Consider the following 19120-nt stretch of genomic DNA (forward strand, 5'->3'; position numbering starts at 1 on the left):
GGAGGTTGTCTGGCTGCTGAGGCGCAGCCGGTGTCAGCCCTTCGGGGAACTGCCCGTTGATGCTTCGGAATGGGGGTTGCCAACTCAGAACCCCCATTCCATGTGGCTGCAGCCAGCCAGGGGGCTCCAGGGTCGGGCGCGCCCGCGGGCATGGGGGGCTTCTTGCCTGTGTGCAGGGCTTCTACGCACAAGGTGGCACCTCATCCCGGCCCAAGGGTGGTGGAAGGAACCCAGGAGGCGCTCGGGGACTCAGCAGGGCCCGCCCCTGGGGCCAGGGGTCTGGCAGGCTCCGGGGGCAAATGGACTACGGAAGCCGAGAGGGGCCCGTCCGCGCCAAAACCCAAAACGCACTGCGGCCTACAGGGACACAGGGGACACAAGTGGCTGTGTGGCTTGCAGTGCCCGACCAGAGGGAGGGAGGTTGTCTGGCTGCTGAGGCGCAGCCGGTGTCAGCCCTTCAGGGAACTGCCCTTGGATGCTTCGGGAATGGGGGTGCCAACTCAGAACCCCCGTTCCCTGTGGCTGCAGCCAGCCAGGGGGCTCCAGGGTCGGGCGCGCACGCGGGCCTGGGGGGCTTCTTGCCTGTGTGCAGGGCTTCTACGCACAAGGTGGCACCTCATCCCGGCCCAAGGGTGGTGGCAGGAACCCAGGAGGAACTCGGGGACTCAGCAGGGCCCGCCCCTGTGGCCAGGGATCTGGCAGGCTCCGGGGTAATGGACTACGGAAGCCGAGAGGGGCCCGTCCGCGCCAAAACCCAAAACGTGCTGCGGCCTCCAGGGACCAGGGGACACGAGTGGCTGTGTGGCTTGCAGTGCCCGACCAGAGGGAGGGAGGTTGTCTGGCTGCTGAGGCGCAGCCGGTGTCAGCCCTTCGGGAACTGCCCGTGGATGCTTCGGGAATGGGGGCTGCCAACTCAGAACCCCCGTTCCCTGTGGCTGCAGCCAGCCAGGGGGCTCCAGGGTCGGGCGCGCCCGTGGTCCTGGGGGGCTTCTTGCCTGTGTGCAGGGCTTCTACGCACAAGGTGGCACCTCATCCCGGCCCAAGGGTGGTGGCAGGAACTCAGGGGGCGCTCGGGGACTCAGCAAGGCCCGCCCCTGGGGCCAGGGGTCTGGCATGCTCTGGGGGCAAATGGACAACAGAAGCCGAGAGGGGCCCGTCCGCGCCAAAACCCAAAACGCGCTGCGGCCTCCAGGGATACAGGGGACACAAGTGGCTGTGTGGCTTGCAGTGCCCGACCAGAGGGAGGTTGTCTGGCTGCTGAGGCGCAGCCGGTGTCAGCCCTTCGGGGAACTGCCCGTGGATGCTTCGGGAATGGGGGCTGCCAACTCAGAACCCCATTCCCTGTGGCTGCAGCCAGCCAGGGGGCTCCAGGATCGGGCGCGCCCGCGGGCCTGGGGGGCTTCTTGCCTGTGTGCAGGGCTTCTACGCACAAGGTGGCACCTCATCCCGGCCCAAGGGTGGTGGCAGGAACCCAGGAGGCGCTCGGGGACTCAGCAGGGCCCGCCCCTGGGGCCAGGGGTCTGGCAGGCTCCAGGGGCAAATGGACTACTGAAGCCGAGAGGGGCCCGTCCGCGCCAAAACCCAAAACGCGCTGCGGCCTCCAGGGACACAGGGGACACAAGTGGCTGTGTGGCTTGCAGTGCCCGACCAGAGGGAGGGAGGTTGTCTGGCTGCTGAGGCGCAGCCGGTGTCAGCCCTTCGGGGAACTGCCCGTGGATGCTTCGGGAGTGGGGGCTGCCAACTCAGAACCCCCGTTCCCTGTGGCTGCAGCCAGCCAGGGGGCTCCAGGGTCGGGCGGGCCTGGGGGGCTTCTTGCCTGTGTGCAGGGCTTCTACGCACAAGGTGGCACCTCATCCCGGCCCAAGGGTGGTGGCAGGAACTCAGGAGGCGCTCGGGGACTCAGCAGGGCCCGCCCCTGGGGCCAGGGGTCTGGCAGGCTCCAGGGGCAAATGGACTACTGAAGCCGAGAGGGGCCCGTCCGCGCCAAAACCCAAAACGCGCTGCGGCCTCCAGGGACACAGGGGACACAAGTGGCTGTGTGGCTTGCAGTGCCCGACCAGAGGGAGAGAGGTTGTCTGGCTGCTGAGGCGCAGCCGGTGTCAGCCCTTCGGGGAACTGCCCGTGGATGCTTCGGGAATGGGGGCTGCCAACTCAGAACCCCCATTCCCTGTGGCTGCAGCCAGCCAGGGGGCTCCAGGGTCGGGCGCGCCCGCGGGCCTGGGGGGCTTCTTGCCTGTGTGCAGGGCTTCTACGCACAAGGTGGCACCTCATCCCGGCCCAAGGGTGGTGGCAGGAACTCAGGGGGCGCTCGGGGACTCAGCAAGGCCCACCCCTGGGGCCAGGGGTCTGGCAGGCTCTGGGGGCAAATGGACTACAGAAGCCGAGAGGGGCCCGTCCGCGCCAAAACCCAAAACGCGCTGCGGCCTCCGGGGATACAGGGGACACAAGTGGCTGTGTGGCTTGCAGTGGCCGACCAGAGGGAGGTTGTCTGGCTGCTGAGGCGCAGCCGGTGTCAGCCCTTCGGGGAACTGCCCGTGGATGCTTCGGGAATGGGGGTTGCCAACTCAGAACCCCCATTCCATGTGGCTGCAGCCAGCCAGGGGTCTCCAGGGTCGGGCGCGCCCGCGGGCATGGGGGGCTTCTTGCCTGTGTGCAGGGCTTCTACGCACAAGGTGGCACCTCATCCCGGCCCAAGGGTGGTGGCAGGAACCCAGGAGGCGCTCGGGGACTCAGCAGGGCCCGCCCCTGGGGCCAGGGGTCTGGCAGGCTCCGGGGGCAAATGGACTACGGAAGCCGAGAGGGGCCCGTCCGCGCCAAAACCCAAAACGCGCTGCGGCCTCCAGGGACACAGGGGACACAAGTGGCTGTGTGGCTTGCAGTGCCCGACCAGAGGGAGGGAGGTTGTCTGGCTGCTGAGGCGCAGCCGGTGTCAGCCCTTCAGGGAACTGCCCTTGGATGCTTCGGGAATGGGGGTGCCAACTCAGAACCCCCGTTCCCTGTGGCTGCAGCCAGCCAGGGGGCTCCAGGGTCGGGCGCGCACGCGGGCCTGGGGGGCTTCTTGCCTGTGTGCAGGGCTTCTACGCACAAGGTGGCACCTCATCCCGGCCCAAGGGTGGTGGCAGGAACCCAGGAGGCGCTCGGTGACACTTCAGGGCCCGCCCCTGTGGCCAGGGGTCTGGCAGGCTCCGGGGACAAATGGACTACGGAAGCCGAGAGGGGCCCGTCCGCGCCAAAACCCAAAATGCGCTGCGGCCTCCAGGGACACAGGGGACACAAGTGGCTGTGTGGCTTGCAGTGCCCGACCAGAGGGAGGTTGTCTGGCTGCTGAGGCGCAGCCGGTGTCAGCCCTTCGGGGAACTGCCCGTGGATGCTTCGGGAATGGGGGCTGCCAACTCAGAACCCCATTCCCTGTGGCTGCAGCCAGCCAGGGGGCTCCAGGATCGGGCGCGCCCGCGGGCATGGGGGGCTTCTTGCCTGTGTGCAGGGCTTCTACGCACAAGGTGGCACCTCATCCCGGCCCAAGGGTGGTGGCAGGAACCCAGGAGGCGCTCGGGGACTCAGCAGGGCCCGCCCCTGGGGCCAGGGGTCTGGCAGGCTCCAGGGGCAAATGGACTACTGAAGCCGAGAGGGGCCCGTCCGCGCCAAAACCCAAAACGCGCTGCGGCCTCCAGGGACACAGGGGACACAAGTGGCTGTGTGGCTTGCAGTGCCCGACCAGAGTGAGGGAGGTTGTCTGGCTGCTGAGGCGCAGCCGGTGTCAGCCCTTCGGGGAACTGCCCGTGGATGCTTCGGGAATGGGGGCTGCCAACTCAGAACCCCCGTTTCCTGTGGCTGCAGCCAGCCAGGGGGCTCCAGTGTCGGGCGGGCCTGGGGGGCTTCTTGCCTGTGTGCAGGGCTTCTACGCACAAGGTGGCACCTCATCCCGGCCCAAGGGTGGTGGCAGGAACTCAGGGGGCGCTCGGGGACTCAGCAAGGCCCGCCCCTGGGCCCAGGGGTCTGGCATGCTCTGGGGGCAAATGGACTACAGAAGCCGAGAGGGGCCCGTCCGCGCCAAAACCCAAAACGCGCTGCGGCCTCCAGGGATACAGGGGACACAAGTGGCTGTGTGGCTTGCAGTGCCCGACCAGAGGGAGGTTGTCTGGCTGCTGAGGCGCAGCCGGTGTCAGCCCTTCGGGGAACTGCCCGTGGATGCTTCGGGAATGGGGGCTGCCAACTCAGAACCCCATTCCCTGTGGCTGCAGCCAGCCAGGGGGCTCCAGGATCGGGCGCGCCCGTGGGCATGGGGGGCTTCTTGCCTGTGTGCAGGGCTTCTACGCACAAGGTGGCACCTCATCCCGGCCCAAGGGTGGTGGCAGGAACCCAGGAGGCGCTCGGGGACTCAGCAGGGCCCGCCCCTGGGGCCAGGGGTCTGGCAGGCTCCAGGGGCAAATGGACTACTGAAGCCGAGAGGGGCCCGTCCGCGCCAAAACCCAAAACGCGCTGCGGCCTCCAGGGACACAGGGGACACAAGTGGCTCTGTGGCTTGCAGTGCCCGACCAGAGTGAGGGAGGTTGTCTGGCTGCTGAGGCGCAGCCGGTGTCAGCACTTCGGGGAACTGCCCGTGGATGCTTCGGGAATGGGGGCTGCCAACTCAGAACCCCCGTTTCCTGTGGCTGCAGCCAGCCAGGGGGCTCCAGTGTCGGGCGGGCCTGGGGGGCTTCTTGCCTGTGTGCAGGGCTTCTACGCACAAGGTGGCACCTCATCCCGGCCCAAGGGTGGTGGCAGGAACCCAGGAGGCGCTCGGGGACTCAGCAGGGCCCGCCCCTGGGGCCAGGGGTCTGGCAGGCTCTGGGGGCAAATGGACTACGGAAGCCGAGAGGGGCCCGTCCGCGCCAAAACCCAAAACGCGCTGCGGCCTCCAGGGACACAGGGGACACAAGTGGCTGTGTGGCTTGCAGTGCCCGACCAGAGGGAGGGAGGTTGTCTGGCTGCTGAGGCGCAGCTGGTGTCAGCCCTTCGGGGAACTGCCCGTGGATGCTTCGGGAATGGGGGCTGCCAACTCAGAACCCCCGTTCCCTGTGGCTGCAGCCAGCCAGGGGGCTCCAGGGTCGGGCGGGCCTGGGGGGCTTCTTGCCTGTGTGCAGGGCTTCTACGCACAAGGTGGCACCTCATCCCGGCCCAAGGGTGGTGGCAGGAACTCAGGAGGCGCTCGGGGACTCAACAGGGCCCGCCCCTGGGGCCAGGGGTCTGGCAGGCTCCGGGGGCAAATGGACTACGGAAGCCGAGAGGGGCCCGTCCGCGCCAAAACCCAAAACGCGCTGCGGCCTCCAGGGACACAGGGGACACAAGTGGCTGTGTGGCTTGCAGTGCCCGACCAGAGGGAGGGAGGTTGTCTGGCTGCTGAGGCGCAGCCGGTGTCAGCCCTTCGGGGAACTGCCCGTGGATGCTTCGGGAATGGGGGCTGCCAACTCAGAACCCCCGTTCCCTGTGGCTGCAGCCAGCCAGGGGGCTCCAGGGTCCTGCGCGCCCGCGGGCCTGGGGGGCTTCTTGCCTGTGTGCAGGGCTTCTACGCACAAGGTGGCACCTCATCCCGGCCCAAGGGTGGTGGCAGGAACTCAGGGGGCGCTCGGGGACTCAGCAAGGCCCGCCCCTGGGGCCAGGGGTCTGGCATGCTCTGGGGGCAAATGGACTACAGAAGCCGAGAGGGGCCCGTCCGCGCCAAAACCCAAAACGCGCTGCGGCCTCCAGGGATACAGGGGACACAAGTGGCTGTGTGGCCTGCAGTGCCCGACCAGAGGGAGGTTGTCTGGCTGCTGAGGCGCAGCCGGTGTCAGCCCTTCGGGGAACTGCCCGTGGATGCTTCTGGAATGGGGGCTGCCAACTCAGAACCCCATTCCCTGTGGCTGCAGCCAGCCAGGGGGCTCTAGGATCGGGCGCGCCCGCGGGCCTGGGGGGCTTCTTGCCTGTGTGCAGGGCTTCTACGCACAAGGTGGCACCTCATCCCGGCCCAAGGGTGGTGGCAGGAACCCAGGAGGCGCTCGGGGACTCAGCAGGGCCCGCCCCTGGGGCCAGGGGTCTGGCAGGCTCCAGGGGCAAATGGACTACTGAAGCCGAGAGGGGCCCGTCCGCGCCAAAACCCAAAACGCGCTGCGGCCTCCAGGGACACAGGGGACACAAGTGGCTGTGTGGCTTGCAGTGCCCGACCAGAGGGAGGGAGGTTGTCTGGCTGCTGAGGCGCAGCCGGTGTCAGCCCTTCGGGGAACTGCCCGTGGATGCTTCGGGAATGGGGGCTGCCAACCCAAAACCCCCGTTCCCTGTGGCTGCAGCCAGCCAGGGGGCTCCAGGTTCGGGCGCGCCCGTGGGCCTGGGGGGCTTCTTGCCTGTGTGCAGGGCTTCTACGCACAAGGTGGCACCTCATCCCGGCCCAAGGGTGGTGGCAGGAACCCAGGAGGAACTCGGGGACTCAGCAGGGCCCGCCCCTGGGGCCAGGGGTCTGGCAGGCTCCGGGGACATATGGACTACGGAAGCCGAGAGGGGCCCGTCCGCCCCAAAACCCAAAACGCGCTGCGGCCTCCAGGGATACAGGGGACACAAGTGGCTGTGTGGCTTGCAGTGCCCGACCAGAGGGAGGTTGTCTGGCTGCTGAGGCGCAGCCGGTGTCAGAGCTTCGGGAAACTGCCCGTGGATGCTTCGGGAATGGGGCTGCCAACTCAGAACCCCCATTCCCTGTGGCTGCAGCCAGCCATGGGGCTCCAGGGTCGGGCGCGCCCGCGGGCCTGGGGGGCTTCTTGCCTGTGTGCAGGGCTTCTACGCACAAGGTGGCACCTCATCCCGGCCCAAGGGTGGTGGCAGGAACCCAGGAGGCGCTCTGGGACTCAGCAGGGCCCGCCCCTGGGGCCAGGGGTCTGGCAGGCTCCGGGGACATATGGACTACGGAAGCCGAGAGGGGCCCGTCCGCGCCAAAACCCAAAACGCGCTGCGGCCTCCAGGGACACAGGGGACAAAAGTGGCTGTGTGGCTTGCAGTGCCCGACCAGAGAGAGTGAGGTTGTCTGGCTGCTGAGGCGCAGCCGGTGTCAGCCCTTCGGGGAACTGCCCGTGGATGCTTCGGGAATGGGGGCTGCCAACCCAGAACCCCCGTTCCCTTTGGCTGCAGCCAGCCAGGGGGCTCCAGGGTCGGGCGCGCCCGTGGGCCTGGGGGGCTTCTTGCCTGTGTGCAGGGCTTCTACGCACAAGGTGGCACCTCATCCCGGCCCAAGGGTGGTGGCAGGAACCCAGGAGGAACTTGGGGACTCAGCAGGGCCCGCCCCTGGGGCCAGGGATCTGGCAGGCTCCGGGGTAAATGGACTACGGAAGCCGAGAGGGGCCCGTCCGCGCCAAAACCCAAAACGCGCTGCGGCCTCCAGGGACACAGGGGACACAAGTGGCTGTGTGGCTTGCAGTGCCCGACCAGAGGGACGGAGGTTGTCAGGCTGCTGAGGCGCAGCCGGTGTCAGCCCTTCAGGGAACTGCCCGTGGATGCTTCGGGAATGGGGGCTGCCAACTCAGAACCCCCGTTCCCTGTGGCTGCAGCCAGCCAGGGGGCTCCAGGGTCGGGCGGGCCTGGGGGGCTTCTTGCCTGTGTGCAGGGCTTCTACGCACAAGGTGGCACCTCATCCCGGCCCAAGGGTGGTGGCAGGAACTCAGGGGGCACTCGGGGACTCAGCAAGGCCCACCCCTGGGGCCAGGGGTCTGGCAGGCTCTGGGGGCAAATGGACTACGGAAGCCGAGAGGGGCCCGTCCGTGCCAAAACCCAAAACGCGCTGCGGCCTCCAGGGTCACAGGGGACAAAAGTGGCTGTGTGGCTTGCAGTGCCCGACCAGAGAGAGGGAGGTTGTCTGGCTGCTGAGGCGCAGCCGGTGTCAGCGCTTCGGGGAACTGCCCGTGGATGCTTCGAGAATGGGGGCTGCCAACCCAGAACCCCCGTTCCCTTTGGCTGCAGCCAGCCAGGGGGCTCCAGGGTCGGGCGTGCCCGTGGGCCTGGGGGGCTTCTTGCCTGTGTGCAGGGCTTCTACGCACAAGGTGGCACCTCATCCCGGCCCAAGGGTGGTGGCAGGAACCCAGGAGGAACTCGGGGACTCAGCAGGGCCCGCCCCTGGGGCCAGGGATCTGGCAGGCTCCGGGGTAAATGGACTACGGAAGCCGAGAGGGGCCCGTCCGCGCCAAAACCCAAAACGTGCTGCGGCCTCCAGGGACACAGGGGACACAAGTGGCTGTGTGGCTTGCAGTGCCCGACCAGAGGGAGGTTGTCTGGCTGCTGAGGCGCAGCCGGTGTCAGCCCTTCGGGGAACTGCCCGTGGATGCTTCGGGAATGGGGGCTGCCAACCCAGAACCCCCGTTCCCTGTGGCTGCAGCCAGCCAGGGGGCTCCAGGGTCGGGCGCGCCCGCGGGCCTGGGGGGCTTCTTGCCTGTGTGCAGGGCTTCTACGCACAAGGTGGCACCTCATCCCGGCCCAAGGCTGGTGGCAGGAACCCAGGAGGCGCTCGGGGACTCAGAAGGCCCGCCCCTGGGGCCAGGGGTCTGGCAGGCTCCGGGGACATATGGACTACGGAAGACGAGAGGGGCCCGTCCGCGCCAAAACCCAAAACGCGCTGCGGCCTCCAGGGACACAGGGGACAAAAGTGGCTGTGTGGCTTGCAGTGCCCGACCAGAGAGAGGGAGGTTGTCTGGCTGCTGAGGCGCAGCCGGTGTCAGCCCTTCGGAGAACTGCCCGTGGATGCTTCGGGAATGGGGGCTGCCAACCCAGAACCCCCGTTCCCTTTGGCTGCAGCCAGCCAGGGGGCTCCAGGGTCGGGCGCGCCCGTGGGCCTGGGGGGCTTCTTGCCTGTGTGCAGGGCTTCTACGCACAAGGTGGCACCTCATCCCTGCCCAAGGGTGGTGGCAGGAACCCAGGAGGAACTCGGAGACTCAGCAGGGCCCGCCCCTGGGGCCAGGGATCTGGCAGGCTCCGGGGTAAATGGACTACGGAAGCCGAGAGGGGCCCGTCCGCGCCAAAACCCAAAACGTGCTGCGGCCTCCAGCGACACAGGGGACACGAGTGGCTGTGTGGCTTGCAGTGCCCGACCAGAGGGAGGGAGGTTGTCTGGCTGCTGAGTTGCAGCCAGTGTCAGCCCTTCGGGGAACTGCCCGTGGATGCTTCGGGAAAGGGGGCTGCCAACTCAGAACCCCCGTTCCCTGTGGCTGCAGCCAGCCATGGGGCTCCAGGGTCGGGCGCGCCCGTGGGCCTTGGGGGCTTCTTGCCTGTGTGCAGGGCTTCTACGCACAAGGTGGCACCTCATCCCGGCCCAAGGGTGGTGGCAGGAACCCAGGAGGCGCTCGGGGACTCAGCAGGGCCCGCCCCTGGGGCCAGGGGTCTGGCAGGCTCCGGGGGCAAATGGACTACGGATGCCGAGAGGGGCCCGTCCGCGCCAAAACCCAAAACGCGCTGCGGCCTCCAGGGACACAGGGGACACAAGTGGCTGTGTGGCTTGCAGTGCCCGACCAGAGGGAGGGAGGTTGTCTGGCTGCTGAGGCGCAGCCGGTGTCAGCCCTTCGGGGAACTGCCCGTGGATGCTTCAGGAATGGGGGCTGCCAACTCAGAACCCCCGTTCCCTGTGGCTGCAGCCAGCCAGGGGGCTCCAGGTCGGGCGCGCCCGTGGGCCTGGGGGGCTTCTTGCCTGTGTGCAGGGCTTCTACGCACAAGGTGGCACCTCATCCCGGCCCAAGGGTGGTGGCAGGAACCCAGGAGGCGCTCGGGGACACAGCAGGGCCCACCCCTGGGGCCAGGGGTCTGGCAGGCTCCGAGGACAAATGGACTACGGAAGCCGAGAGGGGCCCGTCCGCGCCAAAACCCAAAACGCGCTGCGGCCTCCAGGGACACAGGGGACACAAGTGGCTGTGTGGCTTGCAGTGCCCGACCAGAGGGAGGGAGGTTGTCTGGCTGCTGAGGCGCAGCCGGTGTCAGCCCTTCGGGGAACTGCCCGTGGATGCTTCGGGAATGGGGGCTGCCAACTCAGAACCCCCGTTCCCTGTGGCTGCAGCCAGCCAGGGGGCTCCAGGGTCGGGCGCGCCCGCGGGCCTGGGGGGCTTCTTGCCTGTGTGCAGGGCTTCTACGCACAAGGTGGCACCTCATCCCTGCCCAAGGGTGGTGGCAGGAACTCAGGGGGCACTCGGGGACTCAGCAGGGCCCACCCCTGGGGCCAGGGGTCTGGCAGGCTCTGGGGGCAAATGGACTACAGAAGCCGAGAGGGGCCCGTCCGTGCCAAAACCCAAAACGTGCTGCGGCCTCTTGGGATACAGGGGACACAAGTGGCTGTGTGGCTTGCAGTGCCCGACCAGAGGGAGGTTGTCTGGCTGCTGAGGCGCAGCCGGTGTCAGCCCTTCGGGGAACTGCCCGTGGATGCTTCGGGAATGGGGGCTGCCAACTCAGAACCCCCGTTCCCTGTGGCTGCAGCCAGCCAGGGGGCTCCAGGGTCGGGCGCGCCCGCGGGCCTGGGGGGCTTCTTGCCTGTGTGCAGGGCTTCTACGCACAAGGTGGCACCTCATCCCGGCCCAAGGCTGGTGGCAGGAACCCAGGAGGCGCTCGGGGACTCAGCAGGGCCCGCCCCTGGGGCCAGGGGTCTGGCAGGCTCCGGGGACATATGGACTACGGAAGCCGAGAGGGGCCCGTCCGCGCCAAAACCCAAAACGCGCTGCGGCCTCCAGGGACACAGGGGACAAAAGTGGCTGTGTGGCTTGCAGTGCCCGACCAGAGAGAGGGAGGTTGTCTGGCTGCTGAGGCGCAGCCGGTGTCAGCCCTTCGGGGAACTGCCCGTGGATGTTTCGGGATTGGGGGCTGCCAACCCAGAACCCCCGTTCCCTTTGGCTGCAGCCAGCCAGGGGGCTCCAGGGTCGGGCGCGCCCGCGGGCCTGGGGGGCTTCTTGCCTGTGTGCAGGGCTTCTACGCACAAGGTGGCACCTCATCCCGGCCCAAGGCTGGTGGCAGGAACCCAGGAGGCGCTCGGGGACTCAGCAGGGCCCGCCCCTGGGGCCAGGGGTCTGGCAGGCTCCGGGGACATATGGACTACGGAAGCCGAGAGGGGCCCGTCCGCGCCAAAACCCAAAACGCGCTGCGGCCTCCAGGGACACAGGGGACAAAAGTGGCTGTGTGGCTTGCAGTGCCCGACCAGAGAGAGGGAGGTTGTCTGGCTGCTGAGGCGCAGCCGGTGTCAGCCCTTCGGGGAACTGCCCGTGGATGCTTCGGGAATGGGGGCTGCCAACCCAGAACCCCCGTTCCCTTTGGCTGCAGCCAGCCAGGGGGCTCAAGGGTCGGGCGCGCCCGTGGGCCTGGGGGGCTTCTTGCCTGTGTGCAGGGCTTCTACGCACAAGGTGGCACCTCATCCCGGCCCAAGGGTGGTGGCAGGAACCCAGGAGGAACTCAGGGACTCAGCAGGGCCCGCCCCTGGGGCCAGGGATCTGGCAGGCTCCGGGGTAAATGGACTACGGAAGCCGAGAGGGGCCCGTCTGCGCCAAAACCCAAAACGTGCTTCGGCCTCCAGGGACACAGGGGACACGAGTGGCTGTGTGGCTTGCAGTGCCCGACCAGAGGGAGGGAGGTTGTCTGGCTGCTGAGGCGCAGCCGGTGTCAGCCCTTCGGGGAACTGCCCGTGGATGCTTCGGGAAAGGGGGCTGCCAACTCAGAACCCCCGTTCCCTGTGGCTGCAGCCAGCCAGGGGGCTCCAGGGTCGGGCGCGCCCGCGGGCCTGGGGGGCTTCTTGCCTGTGTGCAGGGCTTCTACGCACAAGGTGGCACCTCATCCCGGCCCAAGGGTGGTGGCAGGAACTCAGGGGGCACTCGGGGACTCAGCAAGGCCCACCCCTGGGGCCAGGGGTCTGGCAGGCTCTGGGGGCAAATGGACTACAGAAGCCGAGAGGGCCCCGTCCGTGCCAAAACCCAAAACGTGCTGCGGCCTCCAGGGATACAGGGGACACAAGTGGCTGTGTGGCTTGCAGTGCCCGACCAGAGGGAGGTTGTCTGGCTGCTGAGGCGCAGCCGGTGTCAGCCCTTCGGGGAACTGCCCGTGGATGCTTCGGGAATGGGGGCTGCCAACTCAGAACCCCCATTCCCTGTGGCTGCAGCCAGCCAGGGGGCTCCAGGGTCGGGCGCGCCCGCGGGCCTTGGGGGCTTCTTGCCTGTGTGCAGGGCTTCTACGCACAAGGTGGCACCTCATCCCGGCCCAAGGCTGGTGGCAGGAACCCAGGAGGCGCTCGGGGACTCAGCAGGGCCCGCCCCTGGGGCCAGGGGTCTGGCAGGCTCCGGGGACATATGGACTACGGAAGCCGAGAGGGGCCCGTCCGCGCCAAAACCCAAAACGCGCTGCGGCCTCCAGGGACACAGGGGACACAAGTGGCTGTGTGGCTTGCAGTGCCCGACCAGAGAGAGGGAGGTTGTCTGGCTGCTGAGGCGCAGCCGGTGTCAGCCCTTCGGAGAACTGCCCGTGGATGCTTCGGGAATGGGGGCTGCCAACCCAGAACCCCCGTTCCCTTTGGCTTCAGCCAGCCAGGGGGCTCCAGGGTCGGGCGCGCCCGTGGGCCTGGGGGGCTTCTTGCCTGTGTGCAGGGCTTCTACGCACAAGGTGGCACCTCATCCCGGCCCAAGGGTGGTGGCAGGAACCCAGGAGGAACTCGGGGACTCAGCAGGGCCCGCCCCTGGGGCCAGGGATCTGGCAGGCTCCGGGGTAAATGAACTACGGAAGCCGAGAGGGGCCCGTCCGCGCCAAAACCCAAAACGTGCTGCGGCCTCCAGGGACACAGGGGACAAAAGTGGCTGTGTGGCTTGCAGTGCCCGACCAGAGGGAGGGAGGTTGTCTGGCTGCTGAGGCGCAGCCGGTGTCAGCCCTTCGGGGAACTGCCCGTGGATGCTTCGGGAAAGGGGGCTGCCAACTCAGAACCCCCGTTCCCTGTGGCTGCAGCCAGCCAGGGGGCTCCAGGGTCGGGCGCGCCCGTGGGCCTTGGGGGCTTCTTGCCTGTGTGCAGGGCTTCTACGCACAAGGTGGCACCTCATCCCGGCCCAAGGGTGGTGGCAGGAACCCAGGAGGCGCTCGGGGACTCAGCAGGGCCCGCCCCTGGGGCCAGGGGTCTGGCAGGCTCCGGGGGCAAATGGACTACGGATGCCGAGAGGGGCCCGTCCGCGCCAAAACCCAAAACGCGCTGCGGCCTCCAGGGACACAGGGGACACAAGTGGCTGTGTGGCTTGCAGTGCCCGACCAGAGGGAGGGAGGTTGTCTGGCTGCTGAGGCGCAGCCGGTGTCAGCCCTTCGGGGAACTGCCCGTGGATGCTTCAGGAATGGGGGCTGCCAACTCAGAACCCCCGTTCCCTGTGGCTGCAGCCAGCCAGGGGGCTCCAGGGTCGGGCGCGCCCGTGGGCCTGGGGGGCTTCTTGCCTGTGTGCAGGGCTTCTACGCACAAGGTGGCACCTCATCCCGGCCCAAGGGTGGTGGCAGGAACCCAGGAGGCGCTCGGGGACACAGCAGGGCCCGCCCCTGGGGCCAGGGGTCTGGCAGGCTCCGAGGACAAATGGACTACGGAAGCTGAGAGGGGCCCGTCCGCGCCAAAACCCAAAACGCGCTGCGGCCTCCAGGGACACAGGGGACACAAGTGGCTGTGTGGCTTGCAGTGCCCGACCAGAGGGAGGGAGGTTGTCTGGCTGCTGAGGCGCAGCCGGTGTCAGCCCTTCGGGGAACTGCCCGTGGATGCTTCGGGAATGGGGGCTGCCAACTCAGAACCCCCGTTCCCTGTGGCTGCAGCCAGCCAGGGGGCTCCAGGGTCGGGCGCGCCCGCGGGCCTGGGGGGCTTCTTGCCTGTGTGCAGGGCTTCTACGCACAAGGTGGCACCTCATCCCGTCCCAAGGGTTGTGGCAGGAACTCAGGGGGCACTCGGGGACTCAGCAAGGCCCACCCCTGGGGCCAGGGGTCTGGCAGGCTCTGGGGGCAAATGGACTACAGAAGCCGAAAGGGGCCCGTCCGTGCCAAAACCCAAAACGTGCTGCGGCCTCCAGGGATACAGGGGACACAAGTGGCTGTGTGGCTTGCAGTGCCCGACCAGAGGGAGGTTGTCTGGCTGCTGAGGCGCAGCCGGTGTCAGCCCTTCGGGGAACTGCCCGTGGATGCTTCGGGAATGGGGGCTGCCAACTCAGAACCCCCATTCCCTGTGGCTGCAGCCAGCCAGGGGGCTCCAGGGTCGGGCGCGCCCGTGGGCCTGGGGGGCTTCTTGCCTGTGTGCAGGGCTTCCACGCACAAAGTGGCACCTCATCCCGGCCCAAGGGTGGTGGCAGGAACCCAGGAGGCGCTCGGGGACTCAGCAGGGCCCGCCCCTGGGGCCAGGGGTCTGGCAGGCTCCGGGGGCAAATGGACTACGGAAGCTGAGAGGGGCCTGTCCGCGACAAAACCCAAAACGCGCTGTGGCCTCCAGGGACACAGGGGACACAAGTGGCTGTGTGGCTTGCAGTGCCCGACCAGAGGGAGGGAGGTTGTCTGGCTGCTGAGGCGCAGCCGGTGTCAGCCCGTCAGGGAACTGCCCTTGGATGCTTCGGGAATGGGGGCTGCCACCTCAGAACCCCCGTTCCCTGTGGCTGCAGCCAGCCAGGAGGCTCCAGGGTCGGGCGCGCCCGCGGGCCTGGGGGGCTTCTTGCCTGTGTGCAGGGCTTCTACGCACAAGGTGGCACCTCATCCCGGCCCAAGGGTGGTGGCAGGAATCCAGGAGGAACTCGGGGACTCAGCAGGGCCCGCCCCTGGGGCCAGGGATCTGGCAGGCTCCGGGGTAAATGGACTACGGAAGCCGAGAGGGGCCCGTCCGCGCCAAAACCCAAAACGTGCTGCGGCCTCCAGGGACACAGGGGACACGAGTGGCTGTGTGGCTTGCAGTGCCCGACCAGAGGGAGGGAGGTTGTCTGGCTGCTGAGGCGCAGCCGGTGTCAGCCCTTCGGGGAACTGCCCGTGGATGCTTCGGGAATGGGGGCTGCCAACTCAGAACCCCCGTTCCCTGTGGCTGCAGCCAGCCAGGGGGCTCCAGGATCGGGCGCGCCTGTGGGCCTGGGGGGCTTCTTGCCTGTGTGCAGGGCTTCTACGCACAAGGTGGCACCTCATCCCTGCCCAAGGGTGGTGGCAGGAACCCAGGAGGCGCTCGGGGACTCAGCAGGGCCCGCCCCTGGGGCCAGGGGTCTGGCAGGCTCCGGGGACAAATGGACTACGGAAGCCTAGAGGGGCCCGTCCGCGCCAAAACCCAAAACGTGCTGCGGCCTCCAGGGATACAGGGGACACAAGTGGCTGTGTGGCTTGCAGTGCCCGACCAGAGGGAGGTTGTCTGGCTGCTGAGGCGCAGCCGGTGTCAGCCCTTCGGGGAACTGCCCGTGGATGCTTCGGGAATGGGGGCTGCCAACTCAGAACCCCCGTTCCCTGTGGCTGCAGCCAGCCAGGGGGCTCCAGGGTCCGGCGCGACCGCGGGCCTGGGGGTCTTCTTGCCTGTGTGCAGGGCTTCTACGCACAAGGTGGCACCTCATCCCGGCCCAAGGGTGGTGGCAGGAACTCAGGGGGCGCTAGGGGACTCAGCAAGGCCCGCCCCTGGGGCCAGGGGTCTCGCAGGCTCTGGGGGCAAATGGACTACAGAAGCCGAGAGGGGCCCGTCCGCGCCAAAACCCAAAACGCGCTGCGGCCTCCAGGGATACAGGGGACACAAGTGGCTGTGTGGCTTGCAGTGCCCGACCAGAGGGAGGTTGTCTGGCTGCTGAGGCGCAGCCGGTGTCAGCCCTTCGGGGAACTGCCCGTGGATGCTTCGGGAATGGGGCTGGCAACTCAGAACCCCCGTTCCCTGTGGCTGCAGCCAGCCAGGGGGCTCCAGGGTCGGGCGCGCCCGCGGGCCTGGGGGGCTTCTTGCCTGTGTGCAGGGCTTCTACGCACAAGGTGGCACCTCATCCCGGCCCAAGGCTGGTGGCAGGAACCCAGGAGGCGCTCGGGGACTCAGCAGGGCCCGCCCCTGGGGCCAGGGGTCTGGCAGGCTCCGGGGACATATGGACTACGGAAGCCGAGAGGGGCCCGTCCGCGCCAAAACCCAAAACGCGCTGCGGCCTCCAGGGACACAGGGGACAAAAGTGGCTGTGTGGCTTGCAGTGCCCGACCAGAGAGAGGGAGGTTGTCTGGCTGCTGAGGCGCAGCCGGTGTCAGCCCTTCGGGGAACTGCCCGTGGATGCTTCGGGAATGGGGGCTGCCAACCCAGAACCCCCGTTCCCTTTGGCTGCAGCCAGCCAGGGGGCTCCAGGGTCGGGCGCGCCCGTGGGCCTGGGGGGCTTCTTGCCTGTGTGCAGGGCTTCTACGCACAAGGTGGCACCTCATCCCGGCCCAAGGGTGGTGGCAGGAACCCAGGAGGAACTCGGGGACTCAGCAGGGCCCGCCCCTGGGGCCAGGGATCTGGCAGGCTCCGGGGTAAATGGACTACGGAAGCCGAGAGGGGCCCGTCCGCGCCAAAACCCAAAACGTGCTGCGGCCTCCAGGGACACAGGGGACACGAGTGGCTGTGTGGCTTGCAGTGCCCGACCAGAGGGAGGGAGGTTGTCTGGCTGCTGAGGCGCAGCCGGTGTCAGCCCTTCGGGGAACTGCCCGTGGATGCTTCGGGAATGGGGGCTGCCAACTCAGAACCCCCGTTCCCTGTGGCTGCAGCCAGCCAGGGGTCTCCAGGGTCGGGCGCGCCCGCGGGCCTGGGGGGCTTCTTGCCTGTGTGCAGGGCTTCTACGCACAAGGTGGCACCTCATCCCGGCCCAAGGGTGGTGGCAGGAACCCAGGAGGCGCTCGGGGACTCAGCAGGGCCCGCCCCTGGGGCCAGGGGTCTGGCAGGCTCCGGGGACAAATGGACTACGGAAGCCGAGAGGGGCACGTCCGCGCCAAAACCCAAAACGCGCTGCGGCCTCCAGGGACACAGGGGACACAAGTGGCTGTGTGGCTTGCAGTGCCCGACCAGAGGGAGTTTGTCTGGCTGCTGAGGCGCAGCCGGTGTCAGCCCTTCGGGAAACTGCCCGTGGATGCTTCGGGAATGGGGGCTGCCAACTCAGAACCCCCGTTCCCTGTGGCTGCAGCCAGCCAGGGGGCTCCAGGGTCGGGCGGGCCTGGGGGGCTTCTTGCCTGTGTGCAGGGCTTCTACGCACAAGGTGGCACCTCATCCCGGCCCAAGGGTGGTGGCAGGAACTCAGGGGTCGCTAGGGGACTCAGCTAGGCCCGCCCCTGGGGCCAGGGGTCTCGCAGGCTCTGGGGGCAAATGGACTACAGAAGCCGAGAGGGGCCCGTCCGCGCCAAAACCCAAAACGCGCTGCGGCCTCCAGGGATACAGGGGACACAAGTGGCTGTGTGGCTTGCAGTGCCCGACCAGAGAGAGGTTGTCTGGCTGCTGAGGCGCAGCCGGTGTCAGCCCTTCGGGGAACTGCCCGTGGATGCTTCGGGAATGGGGCTGGCAACTCAGAACCCCCGTTCCCTGTGGCTGCAGCCAGCCAGGGGGCTCCAGGGTCGGGCGCGCCCGCGGGCCTGGGGGGCTTCTTGCCTGTGTGCAGGGCTTCTACGCACAAGGTGGCACCTCATCCCGGCCCAAGGCTGGTGGCAGGAACCCAGGAGGCGCTCGGGGACTCAGCAGGGCCCGCCCCTGGGGCCAGGGGTCTGGCAGGCTCCGGGGACATATGGACTACGGAAGCCGAGAGGGGCCCGTCCGTGCCAAAACCCAAAACGCGCTGCGGCCTCCAGGGTCACAGGGGACAAAAGTGGCTGTGTGGCTTGCAGTGCCCGACCAGAGATAGGGAGGTTGTCTGGCTGCTGAGGCGCAGCCGGTGTCAGCGCTTCGGGGAACTGCCCGTGGATGCTTCGAGAATGGGGGCTGCCAACCCAGAACCCCCGTTCCCTTTGGCTGCAGCCAGCCAGGGGGCTCCAGGGTCGGGCGTGCCCGTGGGCCTGGGGGGCTTCTTGCCTGTGTGCAGGGCTTCTACGCACAAGGTGGCACCTCATCCCGGCCCAAGGGTGGTGGCAGGAACCCAGGAGGAACTCGGGGACTCAGCAGGGCCCGCCCCTGGGGCCAGGGATCTGGCAGGCTCCGGGGTAAATGGACTACGGAAGCCGAGAGGGGCCCGTCCGCGCCAAAACCCAAAACGTGCTGCGGCCTCCAGGGACACAGGGGACACGAGTGACTGTGTGGCTTGCAGTGCCCGACCAGAGGGAGGGAGTTTGTCTGGCTGCTGAGGCGCAGCCGGTGTCAGCCCTTCGGGGAACTGCCCGTGGATGCTTCGGGAATGGGGGCTGCCAACTCAGAACCCCCGTTCCCTGTGGCTGCAGCCAGCCAGGGGGCTCCAGGGTCGGGCGGGCCTGGGGGGATTCTTGCCTGTGTGCAGGGCGTCTACGCACAAGGTGGCACCTCATCCCGGCCCAAGGGTGGTGGCAGGAACTCAGGAGGCGCTCGGGGACTCAACAGGGCCCGCCCCTGGGGCCAGGGGTCTGGCAGGCTCCGGGGGCAAATGGACTACGGAAGCCGAGAGGGGCCCGTCCGCGCCAAAACCCAAAACGCGCTGCGGCCTCCAGGGACACAGGGGACACAAGTGGCTGTGTGGCTTGCAGTGCCCGACCAGAGGGAGGGAGGTTGTCTGGCTGCTGAGGCGCAGCCGGTGTCAGCCCTTCGGGGAACTGCCCGTGGATGCTTCGGGAATGGGGGCTGCCAACTCAGAACCCCCGTTCCCTGTGGCTGCAGCCAGCCAGGGGGCTCCAGGGTCGGGCGCGCCCGCGGGCCTGGGGGGCTTCTTGCCTGTGTGCAGGGCTTCTACGCACAAGGTGGCACCTCATCCCGGCCCAAGGGTGGTGGCAGGAACTCAGGGGGCGCTCGGGGACTCAGCAAGGCCCGCCCCTGGGGCCAGGGGTCTGGCATGCTCTGGGGGCAAATGGACTACAGAAGCCGAGAGGGGCCCGTCCGCGCCAAAACCCAAAACGCGCTGCGGCCTCCAGGGATACAGGGGACACAAGTGGCTGTGTGGCTTGCAGTGCCCGACCAGAGGGAGGTTGTCTGGCTGCTGAGGCGCAGCCGGTGTCAGCCCTTCGGGGAACTGCCCGTGGATGCTTCGGGAATGGGGGC

Source organism: Lepus europaeus, unplaced genomic scaffold (genome assembly GCF_033115175.1).
Source record: "Lepus europaeus isolate LE1 unplaced genomic scaffold, mLepTim1.pri SCAFFOLD_39, whole genome shotgun sequence".
NCBI classification, from domain to species: Eukaryota; Metazoa; Chordata; class Mammalia; order Lagomorpha; family Leporidae; genus Lepus; species Lepus europaeus.